At 45.3% G+C, this 25,034-nt stretch overlaps 1 protein-coding gene across 5 annotated transcripts in view; it reads left to right on the plus strand.

Annotated features, from left to right (window-relative positions):
- The window catches only part of Btk (tyrosine-protein kinase Btk29A), a 433,655-nt gene that overhangs the window by 138,928 nt on the left and 269,693 nt on the right, over positions 1-25,034 (plus strand). The window lies entirely within an intron of this gene.

Below are 25,034 nucleotides of genomic sequence, written 5' to 3' on the forward strand. Positions count from 1 at the left end.
AGGTTGATGTGTGATGACAGTAATTGTGGCCTGTGACGCCGGAGTTTGTAATCGACGGACCTGACGTGACTTTCTGACGTAAGACATAAAAACTTAAGGTGGTCGACTGCGCAGTCGCGCGAGCACCGACCGCCACTGTTGTCCTGAAAGTGAAAGGAATATATATATATAGGGGATAGGGGAGAAAGAATACTTCCCATGTATTCCCTGCGTGTCGTAGAAGGCGACTAAAAGGGGAGGGAGCGGGTGGCTGGAAATCCTCCCCTCTCGTTTTTTTTTTAATTTTCCAAAAGAAGGAACAGAGAAGGGGGCCAGGTGAGGATTTTCCCTCTAAGGCCCAGTCCTCTGTTCTTAACGCTACCTCGCAAATGCGGGAAATGGCGAATCGTATGAAAAAAAAAAAAAAAAAAAAATATATATATATATATATATATATATATATATATATATATATATATATATATATATATATATATATATATGTGGTACTTGTTATGGTGAGGACCACTGTACACTCACTCCCAAGTGTCTTTTGGTGTTTGATGAAGACAGTTCAAGGGGTACGGACGTCTTCCTGGGGAGTGTACCAGGCCCCTTCTATAGGGGTGTATACCTGGCCCCAGCTGTCATATGTAAGGGTATGTCAGGCTGCACTTGTCATATGTAGAGGTATGTCAGGCCTCAGCTGTCATATGTAGGGAGTATGCCATGCCTCAGCTGTCATTTGCAGGGATGTGCTTGGCATCAGTTCTCATATACGAACATATGGGAGTGATCGAGGTGTCGGCCGTGTTAGGTGCTGGTGTCCTGGGCGTTAGCTGTCGTCTGCGGTAGTGTTCCAGGCGGAAGCTGTCATCTGCTGGCGTTTTACCAGGCGTCAGCCGTCACGGGTCGTGGTAACGCGTCATCCATGTAACTGACATAAACTGAGAACCGTAACAGCAGGAGTAATGACTAATTGCATGGATGTGGGGAGGCTCCATCATCTGAGTTGGTTGGCTGGCTGATGGGCTGGTTGGTTGGTTGGTTGGTTAGAGCAAGGCTGACTGGCTGAATGGTTGGGGTAGGGTTGGCTGGTTTAGGCTGGATCTTGGCTTGACAAGTGAGGAGTAAGTTGGGAGCCTTGTGCTTTTCTATCCGTCACAGGAGGTTTGCTGCTGTTTCTATATCTCCTTCAGAAATCTTGTTGATTATTTCTCATTATAGGAGTCTTGCTGTCTTTTCCAGCTTATCTTAAAGCTTGCTGCTGATGCCTTTTTTTTCAGCATATTTGTTTTCTTCGACATGTTTTTGTTGTATGAGTAATTATTGTGGGTTTGCTTTCTCGAAGTTGTAAATTTAACGTAACATTTTTAATACATCTTTTTTAATTATGTTTTAGTCGTTTTTAATTGAGGTTCATTAGTGGTGTATTCCACGAGTTCATTATTGTGGTTGCGATCATTAGGTTGTGTTAAACGAGTCTACTGGTGGTTTGCATAGCAGTGTTCATAACTGGAGTGTGTGCTAGCGTTCATAAGCGATTTGTTCAACGAGTAAATGGTAGTTTATGTTTTAGCGTTCATTAGGATGTGTTCAACGAGTTCAGTTGTTGTTTGTGTGATTTTGCTAACCTACTGACAGTGAAGACACGTGTTCACTGCTCACCGTCATGGTGGTTGTCTGGGCTGCAGTGAGCAGTAGAGCGTCAGGTGTGTGTGTGTGTGTGTGTGTGTGTGTGTGTGTGTGTGTGTGTGTGTGAGGTGCAGACAGTCCAGTGGAGGTCAAGGTGGCCTTGAGGTGTGCTCCTGGTGCCTCGAGCTGATGAGAGAGAGAGAGAGAGAGAGAGAGAGAGAGAGAGAGAGAGAGAGAGAGAGAGAGAGAGAGAGAGAGAGAGAGAGAGAGAGAGAGAGAGGGGGGGGGGGGGTATTCACGTCTTTAGATACCCATCTCCTACACTTGCCCATACACTGAGTAATCCTTTCTCCGTCTTGGTCCTTCGGTATCTTCCCACATGTGTGATATTTGTTTACATTTTGTACGCTCCCTCCTTTATTATGACATACTGGGATTATTTACTCCTCTGTGTATATTTTTTCTTCACACCCCTGTAGCTCTCAACTTGTGTTCTGTATTGCTAATTAGGAATTTAACATTTAGGGAAAGTATGTATGATATAGAGATGAGATGATGATAATAAATCTATATACTCTTTAATGATAAATGAATGGTTTCCGCACATTACCACATCCGCCATTTCCACTTCCTTCACCCATTTCCAGTTCCCCATTTCCCCACCCTATTTCTCAACCCCATTCCCACCCTCATGAGTCCCTCCCTCTCAGTGGTTCTCATTTCTGGCGTATTTAAGTCATCATGGCAGGTAGTTAGCCAGGAGTTATTATGCTATTAGTGCCAGAGGGGGTTGCTGCGGGGGGGGGGGGAGATGATCTGACGGGACGTGGTGCTGCTTTGGCTGGAGGGTTGTGGTGGTTGTAGAGGTTGTGGTTGTTCTAGGGGTTGTTGTGCCTTTGGTTGTTTTGGGGGTTTAATTGGGCGTGTTTGTTATATTGGTTGCTGTGTTTGTTTCTATAGTAGTAGTGGTTGTTAACAGTGAAGGTTGTTAAGTGTGGTTGTTGTAGCTGGTGTCGGTGTGTAGTCGGTGGACCGATGGTAGTGGTAGTCTGCAGTACATAGGAAATACAGATAACAGAAGACCAGTTGGCCTGTGAGGAGGTTATCATGCAAGATAACTGAGGTTAGGGTAGACTAGCAGGAGATTCCTCCCTCAACCTCCACTCCCGCGTGCAGGGGGAGGAGACTGGATGACCTGTGTGTTACTGAGGTAAAGCTTGGTAGCATGGTATTGTACAGGAAACCTTGGAATGGAATGCTTACTGACTGTCATCTTACTCTACACTCTGTTACACCAGGATACGCTAAGTGTACTACACTCTGGCGCTGGTTTCAGTCGGATGGAATGTAAGAAAAAGTATACATATTTTTTTCCATTGTTTACGTTTGATAAATACGAGAACTTATGAAATATTTGTCTATCCTGATTTTGAAAGTAGTCATAGTCACTGCACTGTATTAGTCAGCATCAGCGAATGGTGGTAGTGGAGGTGTGGTGGTAGGTGGTAGCGGTATGGTAGTGGTGTTGTGGTAGTGGTAGTAGATGGTTCATGTGGTGGTGCTGGTGCTGGTGGTGTGGTAATGATGGTGGTCGTTACATTTGGTGATGGTGGTTTATGATTATGTTCGTAGTGGTGATGAATGACACGAGTGTTGATGGTGGTAGAAAGTAGTGCGGCATCGTTGGCTGGTTTGTGTTGGCTGTTGGCAGTGCTGCTGTTGCTGCTTTATAGTAATGATCGATGGTAATGATGGTTGGCAGTGGTGGTTGTCTGTAGTGATGATGATGATGGTGACGATGCTCGTCATGTTTAGTGATGATGGTTGGTGGTAGTGATGCTTTGTGATGATGGTACGTATTGGATCGTGTGTTAGTTAAGGGTTGTCTAGTTGTTGACTCATTAGGTACTGCTTATATTACAGGAAGATCATAATGACATTTAGTGTTCGTGATAACGGATTATGTTTGTTGTGTTTGTCTGGTTTTACTGATGCTGGTTAGGTAGGTAGTCTGTGATGGTAGTTATAGCGATAAATAGCTTTTGGTATTGGTTGATGTTGATGATTTGGTATTTCCAAGGTGAACCTGGCGCCACCATCCCGACACCTAACCTAGCTGCCCTCTGGTGCCGCGTTTTAGAACCCGCCTGGCCCATTCTTCTGTGTGAGCGCCTCACGAGCCCCTAAGACCCCTTTGTGAGCCTTTCACGAGTTCCTATGACACTTTTCTGAGCCCTTCACGAGTCGTGAAGACTCGGGGTAGTAGTGTTCTTCTTGTGTGTTGTTATGTTCTCACGATTACCATCCTGACCGCTGCCAGGCATTGATCCTGAATGAGCCTTTAGGTGACCCCTGACTTCGATTGACCCGTGACCCGAAGCCTATTAGGCAGGTCTCTTTCCACCTCCTCACATCACCTGTTCCATCTCTCCACCTGATTGTTTCTCTGATTGTCACTGACCTCAGTAACGTACAGAATGTATGACGTCAGCCGTTTACAACAGCAGAAACAGCAGTAGCGCAGCACCGGCAGCAGGGACGGCATTAGCACCAGTAACGCAGCAGTAGCATCAGCTGCCTATCGCTCGTCTCATCAGGCTCAGCTGTGGAGGAGGATGCTGTACCAAACGATCCCTCGCCAGGATCCATAACGTCGGCTCTCACATCCATAATGACACGGATCCTGGCCGTACCAACCCTGTCATCAGCCGGGGCAATATCGTGTATAATCAGCCCTGGGGGCGCCTCCTGACCCCCCCTACGTTGACGTTTATCGCTGCTAGACACGAAGCCTCGGGTGGAGGAAGATGTAGGAGGTCGTGCTGTGTTGGGTCACTGTGTCAGGCCGGTGGGAGGCTGGGAGAGGCTGCGGGATGTGCTAGCTCAGAGGGAGTGGTGGGGATTAGATTAGATTTTGCTGGCATGAGCGGCTGCAACCCACTCTCTTCCTGCGTGTGGTGGCGAAGGAAGGTTACCGAGGTCACAAAGAGTCTTTTTCCAGACTCCAATGAGCAAGTGATTATGATTTGAGTTGTTGCAAAGTTCGTCCATTACATAAGCGCACAGCCTCTCCGCAAACTCATTCTCCTTGTGCCAAAAGTGGATACAGTTCCAGGTGTCATAACGTTAATAATAAAGTGTTGTGTCTCGTCTCTCAGGGGTGGTTTTCACCTGTAACCTGAAAGGTTCTGTCTTTTCAAAAAGACTCAGAGAGTTTGCTGTACATGTGAGAGAGTGATTCTTACGTGCGAATGAGGAAGAGGGAGTACCTTCTTATAGCTATGGAATGGGAAATATATATGGAAGAGTAAATTCCGGTAGGGGTCGAAGAGGAGAGTATTTTGTCATCAGACAAGGGAGATAGGAATGCATATTGCAGACACAGGCTAAAACAGTCCCGTCTATCTTAAGACCTGGAGGATATACACTATGTAGGACTGAGAGGAGAAGTGGGCAGGATTCGACCATGTAATTTTAGTCTTGTGTTTCAGAGACGAAGTTTGTGGTGGCCAACTTCTTCAGGTGACTAGTTTGTCTTTCCTCCACTTGGTGTATCGCCCTACCTCTAAAATCTCTTGGTTTAATGAAATACTCCGATCGTGAATGAAACATAGACTTACAGCATTTATTGATATATGAAATATGGGTGAAACATATATTGTCTAACATTCCTTAACGTGAAGATGTCTTCATATTTCTTCTCAATTACCATTGGAACTTGTGAGACTAACGCCACTTAACATGATGTGAATGTGAATGTTTGAAATGAAATGGTTGTGTATTTCGTGATGACATTGTATTAAGACAGGATTGTATGAATGTATTTGTAAATTTTGTCATATTGTAGAGTAGTAACATTGATGGTACACCTGTTACTTGTGATGGTACACCTGTTGTTGCTGGTATTGCACCTGTTGCTGCTGCTGGTGTACCTTTTGCTGCTGGTAATGCACCTGTTGCGGTGGATAGTGCACCTGTTGCTGCCGGTAATGCACCTGTTGCTTGTGGTGATGCACTTGTTGCGGTTGGTAGTGCATCTGTTGCTGCTGGGATGCACCCGTTGTTAGTGGTGTGGTGCAGCTGTGCTGCTGGTATTGAATCTGTTGCTGCCAGTTGGTCGTTGTACGAGCGAGTGTCGGAGGCAGAGAAGGCAGTAGAAGGGGAAGGCAGTTGGGGTTCATTAATGAGGAGGAGGAGGAGGAGGAGGAGATGAGAAAGATAGGCAAGATAGATGTCAAGAGAGGAAGATAAGGGTAGAAGCTGGTGTGATGGGGAGGTCTGGTGAGGAGGTAGGCTCATGAAGAGGATATGTGGAGGCAAAGAGGAAGAGGAGAAGGAAGGAAGTGGAAGGAGGAGGTTGGTGAAGGATGTGGTCGACCCCGCTACGGTTGTTTTGCCTAGTGTGTCGTGTGATGGCCTGGGTGGAGCCTACGATCACCGTCACTCTGCCCGTCACTTGCTGGGTGTGGACGGAAGGTCAGTGCTTCCTGCCAGAGTAACGCTGTGAAGACGCTGGACGAATCGTGGTATTTTTGTATCACCCTCTGTCGCTAACTGGCGTAACAGTATATAGTTTTATGCATTCCTGACTCAAGCAACGGCTGATTCTTAAGGTGGACTACTTCGTATTAACCACATGTCGCCGAGCGATTGAAGGTTATCCAGTGTATTTAGGTTCTTGTGTCAGTTTGTCTTCTTGGTTTTACCTGAAGGCATCGCGTGTGGATGCAGCGTTTATGACCACGACATATGTCTTGAGTACGACTTAAACGTATGAAGATGCGAAGTGATTGTTGAGGCGCGGTGCTGCCCAAGGCGGCCACTCCAGGTGCTTGATGGAGTGGTTGAGAGGCCACACCTCGCCAGATGATGCCAAGGCTATCAAAAACCTGGGTGCCCGTTGGTCTCGATACGTTCCTGGTGAACGACCCGACACTTGCTGCTTGCTGCTTGTGATATACTGGTGGTCTCCTCTGCAGTTTCTAGGCCATATCCGAACTGACTGTCTCCTGTTCAGTGTCTTGACTAAGGTATGCTGTTCCTGCTGTGTCTCATTCTTTGCGCCTTTGAAAATCATTCCTCATCACGTACCCCGTAAATCCTGAAGAATACATTTCATGAAATACTTCTGGCTCTGAGAGGACTATGTCTTAATGACATGCCTCTGGATTTCGAAGGTTTGCCCTTCTACGTATTCCAGTGTAATTTAGAGGACGCAACAGAGGCATCATCCCAGGCAATGATGGGTGACAGTGGTACCCTCTGACCGAGAGGTCGAAACCCGAGAGCATCATCATCACAGATGTACGCGGACCATGGTACTTGGGCGGTGGTCTGTGACCCGGGAGGCACGGAGGAAGAGTTACTGGACATTGACCATAGGCCTCTCTTTTGGAAGGGTCCGGTAAGGAATGAAAGTCCTCTTCGAGGTAAGACCTAAGACGAAACATAAGAAATGTAGAGAATTAAGGAGAGATGAACTCTAGAGGAGGTAGAATGCGTGCCTTTGAAAATGGAGGCAGGTTGTAGCTGTAAAGGAAGATAAGGTGAAGAGTTCCAGGACCTAGCGATGTAGGGGGAAAAGCAGTTATGTGTTCAGCTTCGAAAGGGAAGTATCCGCGGTAGGTTGTGCACCTCTGGAGGATCTGATCTCTGTCGGTGGCAGACTAGATGATAAGGTTACTCGTAGGTTAGCTGAGGAGGATGGGCATGGACGGGAGGCTTTGACGGCAAGGCAGGGTTGTCAAGACGGGCTTATAAGTCCCATGGCTATGGTAGACAGGATAGAGTCGTTGAGACGAGGCCCAATAGACGGTAGCTGGATGGCTAGTGTCTGTGGGCGGCTGGGTTAGGAGGACGTGGTCTGTAGAGTGGGGTCAGGAGGACGAGATCTGTAGGCTGGGGTGAGCAGGACAGGGCCTTTAGGCAGTGGTCTGAAGGACAGTTTCTACAGGCTGCTGATGTTAGCAGGACGGGATCAGCAGGCTAAAGTCAGCAGGAGGATATCTGAGTCTAGAATCAGAACTGAGAGGAAGGGATCTGCACGCTGGGGTCAGAAAGCTGGGGTCAGCCAGGACAACCTGTGGAGCTGGCGGAATGTGGGAACATTTTGGGCTATTTTGAGCCCTACCTGGGCGGCTCTCACGAAATTATTGACGTGACCTTTATTCTTGCACGTTGCTTCCTGGTCTTCTTCTAGCCCTCTGCTCTCGGGGCTTCTCCACCTCCCTTTCTATCATTTAACTCTCTGCATTTTCTTACTTCTTAAAATGATGAATGACGGTGAGTAAGATTCTTACAAACAGGTTGATTGGATCACCTTAATGTGGTTCCAACGCTGTTGAGGTTTTGGGCTTCCTTCTCCTCCAGTCGAAAACAAAGAGTGGTTGTTTACGTCTTCGTGATGATGATGATGATGATGATGATGATGATGATGATCATCATCATCATCATCATCATCATGTCTGATGTTTTGAAAGGTGTTTTGTATCATTAAGTTTTTCTTTGCTTACATGCTTTTTCTGTCGTGTCATACGGAGAACAGTGATAGGTACAGTGAAGCGCTGTATTTCCGAAGATACAGTGATGCACTCAGTATCCGAAGATTTTGAGGTGTTGCATTGCTAAGAGTTCGGTGATGTATTTTATGAGAGTGTATTCATGATCACTTCAGGTACAGAACATGATAGAGAATACCAGACAATATTTTATTCTGTTTTTCTAAGCACAAAAGGAGCACATTTTTTAAAACCTCTTTCCACATACAGAAATTAAGGATCACTTTGAATTGTTGGAATACACGAACTGGTCTGACACCGGAAGGGTAGTTACAGGGTACTCCAGGCAAGAGCCAGCACTGGGCACTGCCTTCGTTCACAGTCAACACATGGCACTGCTACCGACAACAGTGCAGCCATCACGAAGCACTGCCACCATGCGGGGTGAGAAAGTACCTGTTCCTGTTGCCTCTGTAAAGGACTAAATTTCCCTCCCATCTCTTAGCATCTTCAGCCTTATTCACGCGAATGTAAAGTACTGTGCGGTGTACAGGTCCATTAAGTTTATTGTCATAACACTATCCTCTACCCCTCTTGCTCCTGCCCACCGCTCACCCATTTTCTTCTGCGCCACTCGGCCGCAACACCTCGACCCATTTACTACCTCTTCCCTTTATCATCCCCCTGTATCCGTGCCTCCTTTCCCTCCTGCCGCGTCTCCTCCTAACTGCTCTTACCTTCCTGTGGGTGCGAGACCTGGTGGACGAAGGCAAGTGGATCTTGGTAGGGATGTGAGGAAACTGGAGATCGTGGGAGATAAGATATCATGTTGGATATAGGAGGAGTTACAGAAGATGCGTAGACTTGAGTTACCACAGGAATAAAGAACCTAAATAATGTCTATTGTTAAAACTAAAGAGGCCAAGTAGTAGGTGTTGTAAGAGGTGTGAGGTGGAGGAGGGAGAGCGGGTGTGAGATGAAGTAACGATGAGTGTGAGAGGGAGAGACTCGTGGGTTTGATGAACACTCTGGGTTCATTACAACAACATGAGCTCGGGTGTTAATTTTAGGGGACATCTATGGCTTTGCCCTGAAGAAGGAGAGGTCAGAAGAGTTGATGCAGATCCTCATTTCTGGCCACTTTCTAAGAAACGGAAGTGTGGGCGGAGTGGTGTTCCCGGCAGACGTCTCATTACAGGTTAGCGGAGCTTGTCGGGAGGAGTCAGGAGCAGAGAAAGAACGCATTGTCGCGTGATAAGACATCTTTACCGTGCATGGCACCCGGGGAACGCGAGGAATGGAATAGAGAGATGAATGGAAGGAGGAAGGAGAAGAAAACGACAATGGAACAGCACAGTAGAAGGGGAGGGGGAAGGGAGAGGAGGTTTGGTTACACCTAAAAGATTTACGGTCAAGCCAGAGGCGGCGACCCCTGTGCCGAGGGGCAGGTGAACTGCTTCTACTTCCGGGGTAACTGAAAAAAAAGAGGAAAAATGTTTCGCACACCCATAATGTCTGCAGCGTTTTCATGTGTACTGATTACTACTTTAACCATAATGCTGGTCGCCAGACACAGCAGCGTGGTGTGCCCTAAAAATTAGTTTTCGATGCGTTAGGAAACCTATTTCGAATATTTTTTTTGTATAGGATTAAAACTGATCGGAAAAGTTTCTCTATCTTTTTTTATTGCTTTTGAAGGTTTTAGGGAACCTGACACTTGTATGTTATCAGATTATCATAGAGACTTTGATATATTACTTGTTGCTGTTGATATTACAAGTTCAGAGAACGTAGCCAGTACGGGTCTGGCTGCTGTATGTAAACAGGACGAGAGAAGACGGGCTTAGAAACTTGGACCATTGTCAGTGTAGGTAGAGATGAGGTCCCGTGACGAGCTACGTGGTGAGACATGCGGATGTGTCATTGGTGGAGTGATACCTAAGGGTCGGTCACTTGTTGTGTCCCCCTCCCACACACACAACACCCGCTGTTGAGACAATGAGTGTGTCGGAGTCGACGCTCGGATCCTAACAAGACCTCTTGTACGTGTTCTCCGCCATATGTGGGGCTCACGAGTGGCAATGACCACGATGATGGATTCCGATGGTACAGATGCAGGTGGATGTTGGAGAAGGAACGAGTTGGAGGTAAAGTTAAAAGACGATGTTCGGGTGAGGATCGGAACTCCAAAAGGTTTTCCTCCGCCAGTTTACAAAGACAAGTTGAGACGAAAGTTGTGAGGGGCTTTAGGAGTGTGTGTGTGTGTGTGTGTGTGTGTGTGTGTGTGTGTGTGTGTGTGTGTGTGTGTGTGTGTGTGCAGGACATATCTTGGGTACGGACGTGAAGACACGGCCTTCTCAGGATATGTGTTGTACACTAGCATTGAGGACATGGCCATGTCATCCTGATGTATACTTGTGATGAGAGTGACATGCCCCAGCTGAGGTATTAAGGTGTTACCGTTCTCAAGAGATGTGTAACGGAATAGCACTTGAGCTGAAAGATCCTTACGTCATAAAACAGGAATGAGACAAATTTCTGGTCGTTGTAAATGTGGTAAAGACAAATTTTATGGGTGGTATGAGGGGTGACATGTACAGTTGTGTACAGATCTGAGTAACGATTGGTTTGATGAATGGAGTGTTGGTAGAGAGAGGGATGATGTATGGTGTGGTGTGTGGGTGAGGGGAATGTTAGGAGTGATGCAGGTAGGTAAGGGAGTGATCTGAGACGTCATGTGTTAAGTCGTGCTTAAAGGTGTGACAGGGTGGATTGTGGGGAGTGAAGTGTTGTGTTGTGAGGTGAGACGTGGGCTTGGAGAGGCGTGTATTAAGCTTCGGACTTCCGTGCGTAGTGGGTAACGGATTAAGGAAAGCTCTGCACAGTTACAAGTAGCGAGGATCAGTGCACGGATGGTGGAGACTCCCACGGCGAATTTTGTTGGCACAGTCCCGTATGTTGAAACTTTATTGCAAGGGTTAGCAAGGTGACGAGTGGGTTACTAGACCCCGCCACAACCACTGCTGTTGCTGTAGGGGTTAGCCACGTGGCGAGGAGGTTACAAGACCCCACCACAACCACTGCTGTTACAGTAGGGGTTAGCTAGGTGCAAGGGTTGTTGCTGGACCCCACCACAACTACTACTTTTCATACCATCACGTACCCACCAGACATACACTGACTACGTTATTACTTCATCAGAAAATCAGAGTCCAGGAAATGTAATGTCCAGCAGTTTAACGTCTTCGTGATGCAGGTTCAAGGGGTCTCAGCTGCTGTGGCAAGCGAGCCTTACTGTAAGTTATGCAGGAGGACGACAGACGACCTGGAAGACCTCGCCTTCGTCGGCTCTTGGCTCCTGGAGTGTGTGTATCCTGCTGCCAACAGTGCCCTCAGTGGCCCAGTACTCCAACCCCACGAGTCACGATCCTGGAAAACATCGAACATCTCGGCCATCCGTGGGACACTCACACTTCGCCTCGATAACATCATCTCCTGCCGTAGACGCCAGGTCCTGGGAACCAACACCGGCCAGGGGCCCTTGATGGATCGTCTCAAGAATTGCAATTTCCGGCCAGTGGTGGAAAGGAAGAGGGAAAAAGTCGTGTCTGGAATTGAAGGACCACTTAGTTTTATTACCCTTTCTCTCCTTCTTCCTCCCCTCCCTCTGTCACGACTTTTCTCTCAATAAATTTTTTTGTATTCTTTTATTCACGTATCGTAAGAAATTCTTAGGACTTTCCTTCGTGACTTTATTGTGAAATTTAGGAGCAATTGAGAGAGAGAGAGAGAGAGAGAGAGAGAGAGAGAGAGAGAGAGAGAGAGAGAGAGAGAGAGAGAGAGAGAGAGAGAGAGAGTTTGATCACCAAGTTCTCGCTTTATTTCTGATAAATAAGCGACCAGCAGGGATCGGATTTATGGAACAGACTGACCCTCCAGTAGCACTACAACCCTCCATGGTGTGTGGAGGTTTGGCCGGATGAGGAGGGAGGTCATGCGAACGTACTCCTCAGTCAAGTATCGCATGATATATACACATATGATGTGTTCGGACTTACCTCTCCCTGCGTAGTATGTTGTACGCCTCTCCCTCCGCACGGTTTATCACATGCCTCTCCCTCCCTGCCTAGTCTTCCTCCATATACACCACACAAGTGGGACTGCACGAAAGGCTTTAGAGGGGGACGTGCAGGCTCACCCTCCGTCCTTCTCACACCACCTGTCGAGGCGATAAGCACACAGGTCCTCCCGACCGTCCAACAGCCCCGGGAGCTGCATCAGCCCCGCTACCGGCATCTCCTATTCCACCAGAGATCCCTCGTCCCTGGATCGTTGTTCAGCACCACAATCACATTGTGCAGACTAGATTGGCCTTATTACAGCTGCTGTCCTTCATGACGGGGGAAAGGGCAATCTGTATGACATCCCTTCCTCTTGTATTAGTCCCACTTTCTTTGTTGTATGCATTTTCTCTCTGTTCAGCCTCAAGCTGTGTGTAATCAGTAAATCGTTCATTATCATTGTTATGTTGCTGACTTTTCTCTCCACCTTGTTGGTGTTCAGGGAGAGTGAGACCGTCATGAAATATTGGCACCCAACAGCCTGGCTCTCGGTGCCACCTGTGCCACACACACACACACACACACACACACACACACACACACACACATCTACCCAACCACCCACACACACACACACACACACACAGGAATCACTATTCAGCGTTGCAGAAGGTTCCATCCCATTAATGATTCATGTACTGCGGAAGAGATGATGTGGTATCTTTTGTTTTGTGTATGACTATCTCAGAAGACATCACAGCTTACATTCAGTGTTACACTTTGAGGTTTTTATCATCCTCTTGTTTTTAGAATGTATATGTTATGTATTCATTCTCATATTTTTTTTATATTTGAATGTTCAGCTTTTAATTGCTTTAAAATGTGTATTTATGACATTAGAATTATTTTTATGTTGGTTATCGACCAACCCCTTGGGGTGATGAATAGCTAGGTTGACTGTGGACCGACTGCTGTACCCAGGATTCGACCCTGGTTTTGAAAGATTGCATGAGTTTTGTCAGATATTTTAACACCATGAAGACGATCATGAACGGTCTGAAGATGACATGCCTTGGGGCATACGGAAATACGAAAGATATTACGAGTTTCAAAAACTTTCTTACGAAAGTTTTCAAATATTTACTGTCTATTGATTCTGAAATCTATATTTCAGACATTAACCAGAGTTCCTGATGTAAACCAAAGTCTTACATAGTAAAGATTATGACAAATATTTTTTTTTTCTTATTGATTTCTTTCGCTGGAGAGAGATGTGTCGGAGCGCGAAGCTTCGAGCCATGGAGCCCCACAGCAACTCGACCCGGAAAGAAATCTTGTTATTTATGGGCGAGAATGTCTTTGTTCGGGTCTATTATGTAGAACACTTTTTCATGCCTCGAAAAGTTAGGATCTTCGACGATTTTTAGATGAATGTCTTTCCAAGGTGAAATTTCTATATTGTCTTCGGAAAAAAAAGCGGTTTTTAAATCTTTTGTGGAAACATTGACGACTTGGATGTAGTTGTTATGTAATTCTTGCAAGTACCGTGGCTGAGACACTTTTAGTCATTTCTTTCATTGTTTACTTTAGAAAACTCACAGTTACGTATGATAACATTTTATTTTTTTTTTTTTTAGAAACTTTTGCGTGATTTAATGGCCATAGTCTCAAAGATGTATTGATGTTATACTTCATTGTTCGTAGAAAACAAATTACCAAATCATCTTTTAAAAACCAATCATCTATAAAAAAGAAAAAAAAAAAACTGGTTTATATCTGACGGTATTTGAGGGTAAGTTAGCATGCTTTGTGAAGCGTATGAGCGGCTCTATGTACGAACGATAGAAAAAGATATATTCTATAAGATATTCTAGACCATGATGATTGGCATCACCTGGGGCGTGATTATGTGTTGGCAGATTCTGTCAAGTGCTCGTCAGATGTAATGAAATTTGACAGGTTTATTAATTAGGGCATCAAGCGAGCGATGTTAGTCGAGTTTTATCTCCATTTCTAGATCACTTTTTTTTCTTGGTAAATATTTTAGCTGCTTGATATGATACGTGATGTTAGTTGTCTCTGGGATGGTTCAGTGGTTAGGGAGGGTTATTATTATTATTATTATTATTATTATTATTATTATTATTATTATTATTATTATTATTATTATTATTATTATTATTATTATTATTATTATTATTATTATTATTATTATTACTATTATCATTATCATTATTATCATTATCATTATTAAGATACTACTTTTTGTAGCGACAAAGCAAAGTAAATAAAATACATAGATAAATATATATATATATATATATATATATATATATATATATATATATATATATATATATATATATATATATATATATATATACACATTATCCCTGGGGATAGGGGATTAAGAATACTTCCCACGTATTCCCTGCGTGTCGTAGAAGGCGACTAAAAGGGGAGGGAGCGGGGGGGCTGGAAATCCTCCCCTCTCGTTTTTTTTTTTTTTAATTTTCCAAAAGAAGGAACAGAGAATTGGGCCAGGTGAGGGTATTCCCTCAAAGGCCCAGTCCTCTGTTCTTAATGCTACCTCGCTAACGCGGGAAATGGCGAATAGTTTAAAAGAAAACAAAGAAAATATATATATATATATATATATATATATATATATATATATATATATATATATATATATATATATATATATATATATATATATATATATATATATATATATATATAAAACATTGATAGATTCATACACGTTACTGAGGTTGACCCTGTAACAGATCAGTAACATTTATGACACTGTGGTGTGTAACGGTGTGTAGTGAGGTATTACGACACACAATGGGGAGACCTTGAGAGTGTATGTGTAGCTAGGTGTCTGCAGGAAGGTGTAGTCAAATCCAGGTGTAGTGAGGTGTAGGATTGTCAACGTTGGTGTAGTTAGGTGTGGTGGTTAACGATATGGGTGTAGTTAGATGTGAAGGAAGAGCAGTGCTTATTATAGGTGTGGTATGGTTTCGTAGGTGGAGTGTAGCAGCGTGGGGTGGGGGATGTTGTGTGGTTTACAGGGGGTAAATGAAGGTGGCGAATAGGGGGAAGGTACGTCGTAGACATAGAAGATAGTTATAGAGTATTAGAGTACATAGATCTATGGTGTGTGTGTGTGTGTGTGTGTGTGTGTGTGTGTGTGTGTGTGTGTATGTGTGATGTTTCCGACCCTCTTCTGTCAGTGCTCAGGGCTCACATTCCCGGCAGTGTTCACTTCCCGCTACGCGAAATCATAGCTAACTGTCCGCTGAATTACACGTTATATTCCAGCCCGGGTTTTATTTCCTGGGAAAATAAGTTCGACGAGAACACCGAAATTAATGTTATTTTATGCGTTGTTTTTGTTCCACTTTTTTTTTTGGTTCCATGATTAGTTACCAAGGTTCAGTCTTTGTTGAGGTGGGTGGAAGTGTAGCTACCCGTGTGAGGGTCACCCCGACCTCACCTTCGGTTGGCAGGTTAAATAATTTGTCAGCTGGAATGTGGAGAAGGATGAGGTATGTTGGACGTACGTGAACCCGGGTCTAATGCCTTATTGCCCGTCGCTGTGACAGCGTTGCAGTGTTATACACTCAAGCTTTGTCGTATTACGAGCTTATACCAAGCTTTGATGGGTATACTAAGCTTTTCTGGTGTTAGAAATGTGTGAAATTACTTCTTTTTTTTTAAGATTTACTAACCCCAGACAAGAAGCTGTTCCGGTTTGACATTTGATATTTACGTTTAAGGTAATTGAACGTAATTGTCGCTATTAAGCTACTAATTTATCAATTAGGATTTTTCGTTAATTTCCCGTCCATGGAAACTGGCGAAGTGGACGGGCACGGTACGAAGTGTACCGGTACGGTACGAAGTGTACCGGTACGACACGGAGTGTACCGGTGTGTTACGAAGCGTACCGGTGCAGCATTAAGTACCACAGCACATATCACAACAGCTAAAATACCAGTACACCAGTAATACCACATACCTCCAGCTTACACCAGACGTCATTGTGTCATAAGTTTATACCAAGCATTGTTATCCTACGGCACCACGGCAGGGTTGGTTGTGTGGAAAACTCTCACTGGAATATATTTTCCCCTGAGCATACACACACACACACACACACACACACACACACACACACACACACACACACACCAGCTCCTGAGCATACACACACACACACACACACACCAGTTCCTGAGCATACACACACACACACACACACACACACACACACACACACACACACACACACACACACACACACCAGCTCCTGAGCATACACACACACACACACACACACACACCAGTTCCTGAGCATACACACACACACACACACACACACACACACACACACACACACACACACACACACACACACACACACCAGTTCCTGAGCATACACACACACGCACACACACACACACACACACACACACACACACACACACACACACACACACACACACACACACACACACACACACACACACACACACCAGCTCCTGAGCATACACACACCAGTTCCTGAGCATACACACACACACACACACACACACACACACACACACACACACACACACACACACCAGCTCCTGAGCATACACACACCAGTTCCTGAGCATACACACACCAGTTCCTGAGTATACACACACACACACACACACCAGTTCGGTGTATATCGAGAGCCTGTCCCCCGAACTCTGGCATAAGCTACCACCAAACTTAGGAGCGTCGCAGGCTTACACCGGACTTTGCTACGACAAACTTAGGCCGAAGTTGTTAGTGGCGCAGGCTGGTGCTGGGACGGTTGTGTCTGAACTTCACAACAAACTTGGTCGTCTTGAGAAGTCTCGCCTCCTCCCAACCTGAAGAGGATGGGATTAACTTTGGTTGTGTTGGTTTACGCTGAAATTGGTTGCCTCGGGTCCAAAATTGGTTGCTTTCAGGACCCCACTTGAAGAGTACCGGGACTCATTCAGTGTTGCGTCGTGAACTGATTCCAAAATTGGTTGTTCTTTAAAGTCTCACTTCGAGGCATGAAGAGGGTTGGGCTAAACCTGGGCGTGTCTGACGCTACTGGGGGAGGCTGACAATAATGGGTCCCGACCTCCTCCGGAACTGCGTCTGTGTGTGTGTGTGTGTGTGTGTTTGTGTGTGCGCGAAAAGTTTCCCCGGATGAAGGCGGAGGAATGGAAACACTCGAACGATCGTTACAGAATTTTCGCCGCGACATTTATTCAGCGTCATGAGAACCGAACCTTACCCAGTACTAGAGTAGGAAAACCAAACTCAAGCAGAGCAGAATAGAATTAATGAGGAAGCCTCACTCGTAAGTTCATCCCTAAGTAAATGAAACAGGTTCAAATAATTTTGAATGAAGCGGCTTAAAGCTAGACTGAGTAGCTCAAGTTCAAATTCAAATGAGGTAATTTACAAGAAATTGATTCAAACAGGTTCAGACTTCATACTTCATGAAATAAAACAGATTTACACCAAATTTAGCGAAGTAGATTCAAACCATATTGAATGAAAAAGGTTCTGACCAAATAGAATGAAACAGGTCGAAGCCAGATGGAATGAGTTGGCTCCATCCAGATTAAATCGAGTAGCTTCAAACCACATTAAATGAAGGAGGTTCACGCTAAACTGTGGGAAGGAGGATCAAACCAAGTCAAATCGAATTGATTCAAATCAAAGTGCGAGAAATAGGTTAAAGCCATAGTTTACGAAGCTGGTTCGGACTGCATCATATACAACCAGCTGGAACTACATCGAATGAAGTTAGTTAAGACGGGAATCGAACCAAGAATGCCCCGAACAGGAGGGATGGGGGAGCAGCGCCTTCATGTGACCTCGTTAATCTTGGGAATAAAATTAGAGTTCGGGTCGTAACATGCCTGGCTGCCCGGAAACCTCATTACGGAGCTTTGTGTCAACTGCGCCGGGGAATTCAGTCACCTGTGACTGTGTTCGGGGTTCGCCAGGCTGGTTCAGGATACAGTATTTCATATTCGCGTCCGGAACGAGCGCACACCTTTGCGGGATTTCTCCTGAAGGAGGAATTTTGAATTCGACAAGGCGACCCTTGAGGTCGACGGTACGACCCATGAGTACGACTATACGACTCTTGGAAATGAAGGTATGACCCATGGGTTTAACAACGTGATCTCTGACGTAACCATTCAGGGTTCGGAGCAGTGACTTTGTTACTGCTCGTGTCTGTGTGTATGTCTGTGTAAATGTGACAGTTTTATGGTAGAGTAATACATAATTTCCTCTATAATAGATAAAGAAAATTGGATTTATCAGTAGCGTTACTAACAACCGAAGTCTTTGCAAATGGTGTAAATAATTGTGCGAGTTTCGTGTGCTGTACCCGCGTTCCGCTAAGCCAACAGGAAATTAACATGTAATTTGACTCTTTCACAACGCCGTAGATGACGGAGGAAGGCAGTGGGGATGTGCACACTCGATACCACTGGTCAGATCTGGAGTGATTCAAAGCGATAGCAGGTGAATGTAACACGTCGAGAGGAGTGAGAGTGATACTGGATCGCTTGTGGTGATGTGGTATGATAAGACTGCGCGTCGAGAGCAGTTAAACTGATATCGGACAGTTGATTGTGATTACAGAGTAATAGCGGATGATAACATCACGGGAGGAGATACTGGGGGGGGAGTCTTGAGCACGCGCCTTTGGTTCTTCATTCAGTTGCTTTGTTTTCTTAAGCACGACGGTCCGAGCCTTTGACCTGACCCGGGAGGTCAAAGGTCACATAATCATAACTTAGAGTTCATATCGTTGTGCTCAAAGGTCGCATCTGCGATCTCGAGGGTCGTACCGTTGTGTCTGAGTGTCTCATCGCCTCGTTCAGGGGTCGTTCCGTTGTGTGTGTAAGGGTCGTACCGTAGTACCCTTCTGTGATTTGCTTTTCGTTATAGTATAATAGGTCTAGTGGGGGACTACCATGTAAAGAGATAAGTTTTACCTTCAGCGAGGTTGTGGGTCATCTTCAAATACTCGACTGTGTTTCATTTTTGAGGCGACTCGTATGGTTTCGTATAATTTATGGGTCTCACGGCTGGCTTGAGTCTGTCCTGTATCACACTCAGCCTCTGCTGGTGTTTATAGGAAACTAAATATTGTATTTGATCTGATTCAAAAATTTAAAAAAAAATTGATATGTTTTCTCTGATCAGTTTGGTGAAGCCTTCTAGGCCTTTATATTTGCTTTATAGGTGTCTTTATATATATATATATATATATATATATATATATATATATATATATATATATATATATATATATATATTATAGTCTTAGCTAGTTTTATAAATTCTATGAATTCTTTCAACGTAGTTTATAAAATGTTGTGCACACCGCTACCCTTCCCACGGTCACATTGTTCATGCATTTTTTTGGGTGGGCAGATTTTTTTTTTTTTTTGTCGTCGTTACTTGTGCCGTTCCTTGTGAAGCATGAGGCAGGGGGGAGGAGGGTCGCGAGTGTGGTGGTGGGGCCGGAGTCAGTAATTTGTCTCGCGTGGGGCACACGGACCAGGCCTTAAAGCTGAAGAGCTTCATGTTTGTAGTAATGACGGTTGGCCCATGTCGAGAGAGAGAGAGAGAGAGAGAGAGAGAGAGAGAGAGAGAGAGAGAGAGAGAGAGAGAGAGACTCACGGGACGGCTGTCAGAGAAGGTTGTCAAAGAGCATCAAGCTGAAGGGAGTGGTTCACACACACACACACACACACACACACACACCAGACATTAATTTTTTCAGATGGGTTTACTGACGAAAATGGTGCAGAAATATGTTGAACGTTTCTTTTTGTGAGGAAAGATCGACAAGATAGCATTACGGACATAAGGTCTGACAGAGGAAGTGTGGTTTGCGTCGGGGGATACTGTGGGGAGGGGGTAATGCTGGGGATCATTTGTGGTGGCAGCCTTGTCTTGCTTGACGAGTCACTAGCGGAGTGGCGAGGGGCAGACTGAAGTTTCTTTTCCTCGTACGTGATCCGTGTATTGTAGTGCAACTGTCATTGTCTAACCATATAAACCAACGCCAGCTTTACATTTATGATGCTCATGTTATTTTCTTAAGGTATGAACCTCCTCCATCTGTATACTGTGATGGTATGATCATATTCTAGGGCTATAATCCCACGTCTTCTTTATGTTGTGATGGTCTTGTCTTTTCGTGAGGTTATAAAGCAACTCCGTCTTCGTATTGTGATGGCGTTCGTTGGATCCAGAGGTCGGGAGTGGTGAGGACAGGGGTCAGAGCTGAATGTGAGGGAATGCCATTTGGTATGTGCGACGGATCACTGATACATTTGCTTTGTCAGAGTCTGGCCGTTGTATGTTGAGGAAGTGATCGAGCTGGATCGTCGCTTAGTATTCACTAAAGAAGTCTCTCTAAACCACGTCTCAAACTAAGACGTAGTAGAGACGTCATCATTCAAGGCGACAACCATCGAGAGGCCACCACGGGTGGTAGGAAGTGCGTAGCTGACCACAGTGAGTCTCCCATAGACCACCACACATTTGGTATAGCAGCCCATCAGGATGGTTGTCACTGTTTACATGTGGCGGGGGAGGGGAAAGGGGCATCCTGACCTTCACCAACTGTTCGCCGAGGTTGCGCAGGAAGAAGGGAAGACATGTTGGTTGTGGATATTATTCTGACGACCGATGAAGCGGTTTAAGGATCCTCTGTGAAGTTGGTTTTGATGACGTGGAGAGGATTTCATAATTGTCCCAATCGGATGAATCATCATTAGTGTGTGTGTGTGTGTGTGTGTGTGTGTGTACAGCGAGGGTCCTTAATAATGGTGGCACAGTCGTCTGGTTGTGGTGTCATCAGAGCGTGGAGGTTGAGTAGCAAGGTAAGGTGGGTGAGGGCGGGATGGGGGTGGTTGGGTAAGCGGCTGTAGTAAGAACCATTACCATAATAAGGCTGTGAAGATGACCAGTGTCCGTGAGCCATGTGGGTCAGGGTGGGGAAGACTTGCTTCACCCATACTTTCAGTGCCTCTCCTTTCCTCTCCCATCCTTACCTTCCCTTCATCATCTTTTCTTTCCCCTCCCATATATATATATATATATATATATATATATATATATATATATATATATATATATAAAAGGGAAGGGAGCGGGGGGCTGGAAATCCTCCCCTCTCGTTTTTTTTTTTTTTTTTCCAAAAGAAGGAACAGAGAAGAGGTCCAGGTGAGGATATTCCCTCAAAGGCCCAGTCCTCTGTTCTTAACGCTACCTCGCTATCGCGGGAAATAGCGAATAGTATGAAAAAAAAAAAAAAAAGGAAGGAGGTAAATAGGGTGCGTAAGACAAGGGAGCAAATGGGAACTTCAGTGAAGGGCGTAAATGGGGAGGTGATAACAAGTAGTGGTGATGTGAGAAGGAGATGGAATGAGTATTTTGAAGGTTTGTTGAATGTGTCTGATGACAGAGTGGCAGATATAGGGTGTTTTGGTCGAGGTGGTGTGCAAAGTGAGAGGGTTAGGGAAAATGATTTGGTAAACAGAGAAGAGGTAGTAAAAGCTTTGCGGAAGATGAAAGCCGGCAAGGCAGCAGGTTTGGATGGTATTGCAGTGGAATTTATTAAAAAAGGGGGTGACTGTATTGTTGACTGGTTGGTAAGGTTATTTAATGTATGTATGACTCATGGTGAGGTGCCTGAGGATTGGCGGAATGCGTGCATAGTGCCATTGTACAAAGGCAAAGGGGATAAGAGTGAGTGCTCAAATTACAGAGGTATAAGTTTGTTGAGTATTCCTGGTAAATTATATGGGAGGGTATTGATTGAGAGGGTGAAGGCATGTACAGAGCATCAGATTGGGGAAGAGCAGTGCGGTTTCAGAAGCGGTAGAGGATGTGTGGATCAGGTGTTTGCTTTGAAGAATGTATGTGAGAAATACTTAGAAAAGCAAATGGATTTGTATGTAGCATTTATGGATCTGGAGAAGGCATATGATAGAGCTGATAGAGATGCTCTGTGGAGGGTATTAAGAATATATGGTGTGGGAGGCAAGTTGTTAGAAGCAGTGAAAAGTTTTTATCGAGGATGTAAGGCATGTGTACGTGTAGGAAGAGAGGAAAGTGATTGGTTCTCAGTGAATGTAGGTTTGCGGCAGGGGTGTGTGATGTCTCCATGGTTGTTTAATTTGTTTATGGATGGGGTTGTTAGGGAGGTAAATGCAAGAGTCCTGGAAAGAGGGGCAAGTATGAAGTCTGTTGGGGATGAGAGAGCTTGGGAAGTGAGTCAGTTGTTGTTCGCTGATGATACAGCGCTGGTGGCTGATTCATGTGAGAAACTGCAGAAGCTGGTGACTGAGTTTGGTAAAGTGTGTGGAAGAAGAAAGTTAAGAGTAAATGTGAATAAGAGCAAGGTTATTAGGTACAGTAGGGTGGAGGGTCAAGTCAATTGGGAGGTGAGTTTGAATGGAGAAAAACTGGAGGAAGTGAAGTGTTTTAGATATCTGGGAGTGGATCTGTCAGCGGATGGAACCATGGAAGCGGAAGTGGATCATAGGGTGGGGGAGGGGGCGAAAATTTTGGGAGCCTTGAAAAATGTGTGGAAGTCGAGAACATTATCTCGGAAAGCAAAAATGGGTATGTTTGAAGGAATAGTGGTTCCAACAATGTTGTATGGTTGCGAGGCGTGGGCTATGGATAGAGTTGTGCGCAGGAGGATGGATGTGCTGGAAATGAGATGTTTGAGGACAATGTGTGGTGTGAGGTGGTTTGATCGAGTAAGTAACGTAAGGGTAAGAGAGATGTGTGGAAATAAAAAGAGCGTGGTTGAGAGAGCAGAAGAGGGTGTTTTGAAATGGTTTGGGCACATGGAGAGAATGAGTGAGGAAAGATTGACCAAGAGGATATATGTGTCGGAGGTGGAGGGAACGAGGAGAAGAGGGAGACCAAATTGGAGGTGGAAAGATGGAGTGAAAAAGATTTTGTGTGATCGGGGCCTGAACATGCAGGAGGGTGAAAGGAGGGCAAGGAATAGAGTGAATTGGAGCGATGTGGTATACAGGGGTTGACGTGCTGTCAGTGGACTGAATCAAGGCATGTGAAGCGTCTGGGGTAAACCATGGAAAGCTGTGTAGGTATGTATATTTGCGTGTGTGGACGTGTGTATGTACGTGTGTATGGGGGGGGGGGGGCATTTCTTTCGTCTGTTTCCTTGCGCTACCTCGCAAACGCGGGAGACAGGCGACAAAGTATAAAAAAAAAAAAAAAAAAAAAAATATATATATATATATATATATATATATATATATATATATATATATATATATATATATATATATATATATACCTTGCCACCGCACAATTCGTGTTTGCTATTCTCTGTTTTCTTTAACCCAGATGCTTCTTCCGTTCCCTCTTCTGCGCTTTTGCACCTTTCCCCTCCTTTTTCCCTTTACATGTTCATCTCTCTTCCTACACTCCTTTCCCCTCCCTCCCATCAGCCTGTACTGCTTCCCCTACTCCTGTTCCTTCTCGACTGTCTATTACCCTCACGCTACCATTTCTTCATTTCACCTCACCAGTTCTCAACACGAGAAGACACCGAAGGGACTTCGACTGGTAGCGTCTCCTTCACTATTGATTGACTCATTGTTGTACCAAGTGTGTCGTAGATCAATGTGTCTTATCATCGTCACTTTTGACATAAGTCCAACAAATGAGTTCGAATGCGTCAGTGCGTAAATTACGAAAATGCTAAAATAGAATCGTGTCACCGGCCGTGATGTTTCTGTTCCATGGCAACGTTATCAGCCGGTCGCGTTACCATTTGGTCACATTCACGCTACGTATTACACTTCATGAGGGGCTTTGAAGGTTGTAGAAACTCCCGGTGTGGTAATAGTGAATTTGATTATAAAAATCGTCACGCAATTCGTCCCTTTCTCCCCTCCCTCCCTCTCTCCCTCCTTCCCTCCCTCCCTCCCTCACTCTCTCTCTCCCTCCCTCCCTCCATCCATCCATTCATCCCTCCCCTCCCTCTCTCCCTCCACAGAAGCTGGTAATGCTTAATGACGTGAGCTTTTGTAACCCTCTTGCTATGGTAATGGTGAGTGTCCGGACCAGCGTTTCCCAGGGGAGGTTGCCAGGTTTTCACAGGGAAGGTTACCAGGGTGTCCCCTGGGAGGTTGCCAGGGTGTCCCCGAGGGAGGTTGCTAGGGTTTTCCAAGAGAGGTTGCTAAGGGTTTCTTTAGGGAGTTTGCGTGGGCTTCCCAGGGGTGGTTGTTAGTGCTTCCCAGGGAAGGTAGTTGAGGCAGTCACTGACCAATCCGGCAGCCACGGGCCAGGGAAGGTGAACACGCATCTCCATTATCTCTGGGAACATTACGGCACTCTGGCCTCCCTCCCTCTCTGCTGGGCTTGTGGTGCATGCACGCGCCCGCGCACACACGCACGCTCATGCACGCACGAGTTATATGACACAGTATCTTACATACATGTCGGCAGATTATGTGTAGGTGGTTGCAGAGATGTTATGTCCTTTATTGACAATTTCTCTACATTTTCTCATGGAATTTTGCAGAGGCCCCCTGCCGAAGGCGCAGCAGAAGACGCCTCTGTGTACCCCCTGTCCTCTAGGATCTCCATCCTTGCATCTTGCCATATACAACTTTGTAAAGATGTTAGGAGCGTTGTCTGTATTCAGTGCCTGTGCCACCCGCGGCGCACGTTAGTTTTAAAGAATCAAGTGATGCATGAACACAGGCGACCAGGTGTGTGTTTGTTTGTATCAACCCTTGGTCGCTGGACGTGTGGT

This window comes from Panulirus ornatus, chromosome 13 (genome assembly GCF_036320965.1).
Source record: "Panulirus ornatus isolate Po-2019 chromosome 13, ASM3632096v1, whole genome shotgun sequence".
NCBI classification, from domain to species: domain Eukaryota; kingdom Metazoa; phylum Arthropoda; class Malacostraca; order Decapoda; family Palinuridae; genus Panulirus; species Panulirus ornatus.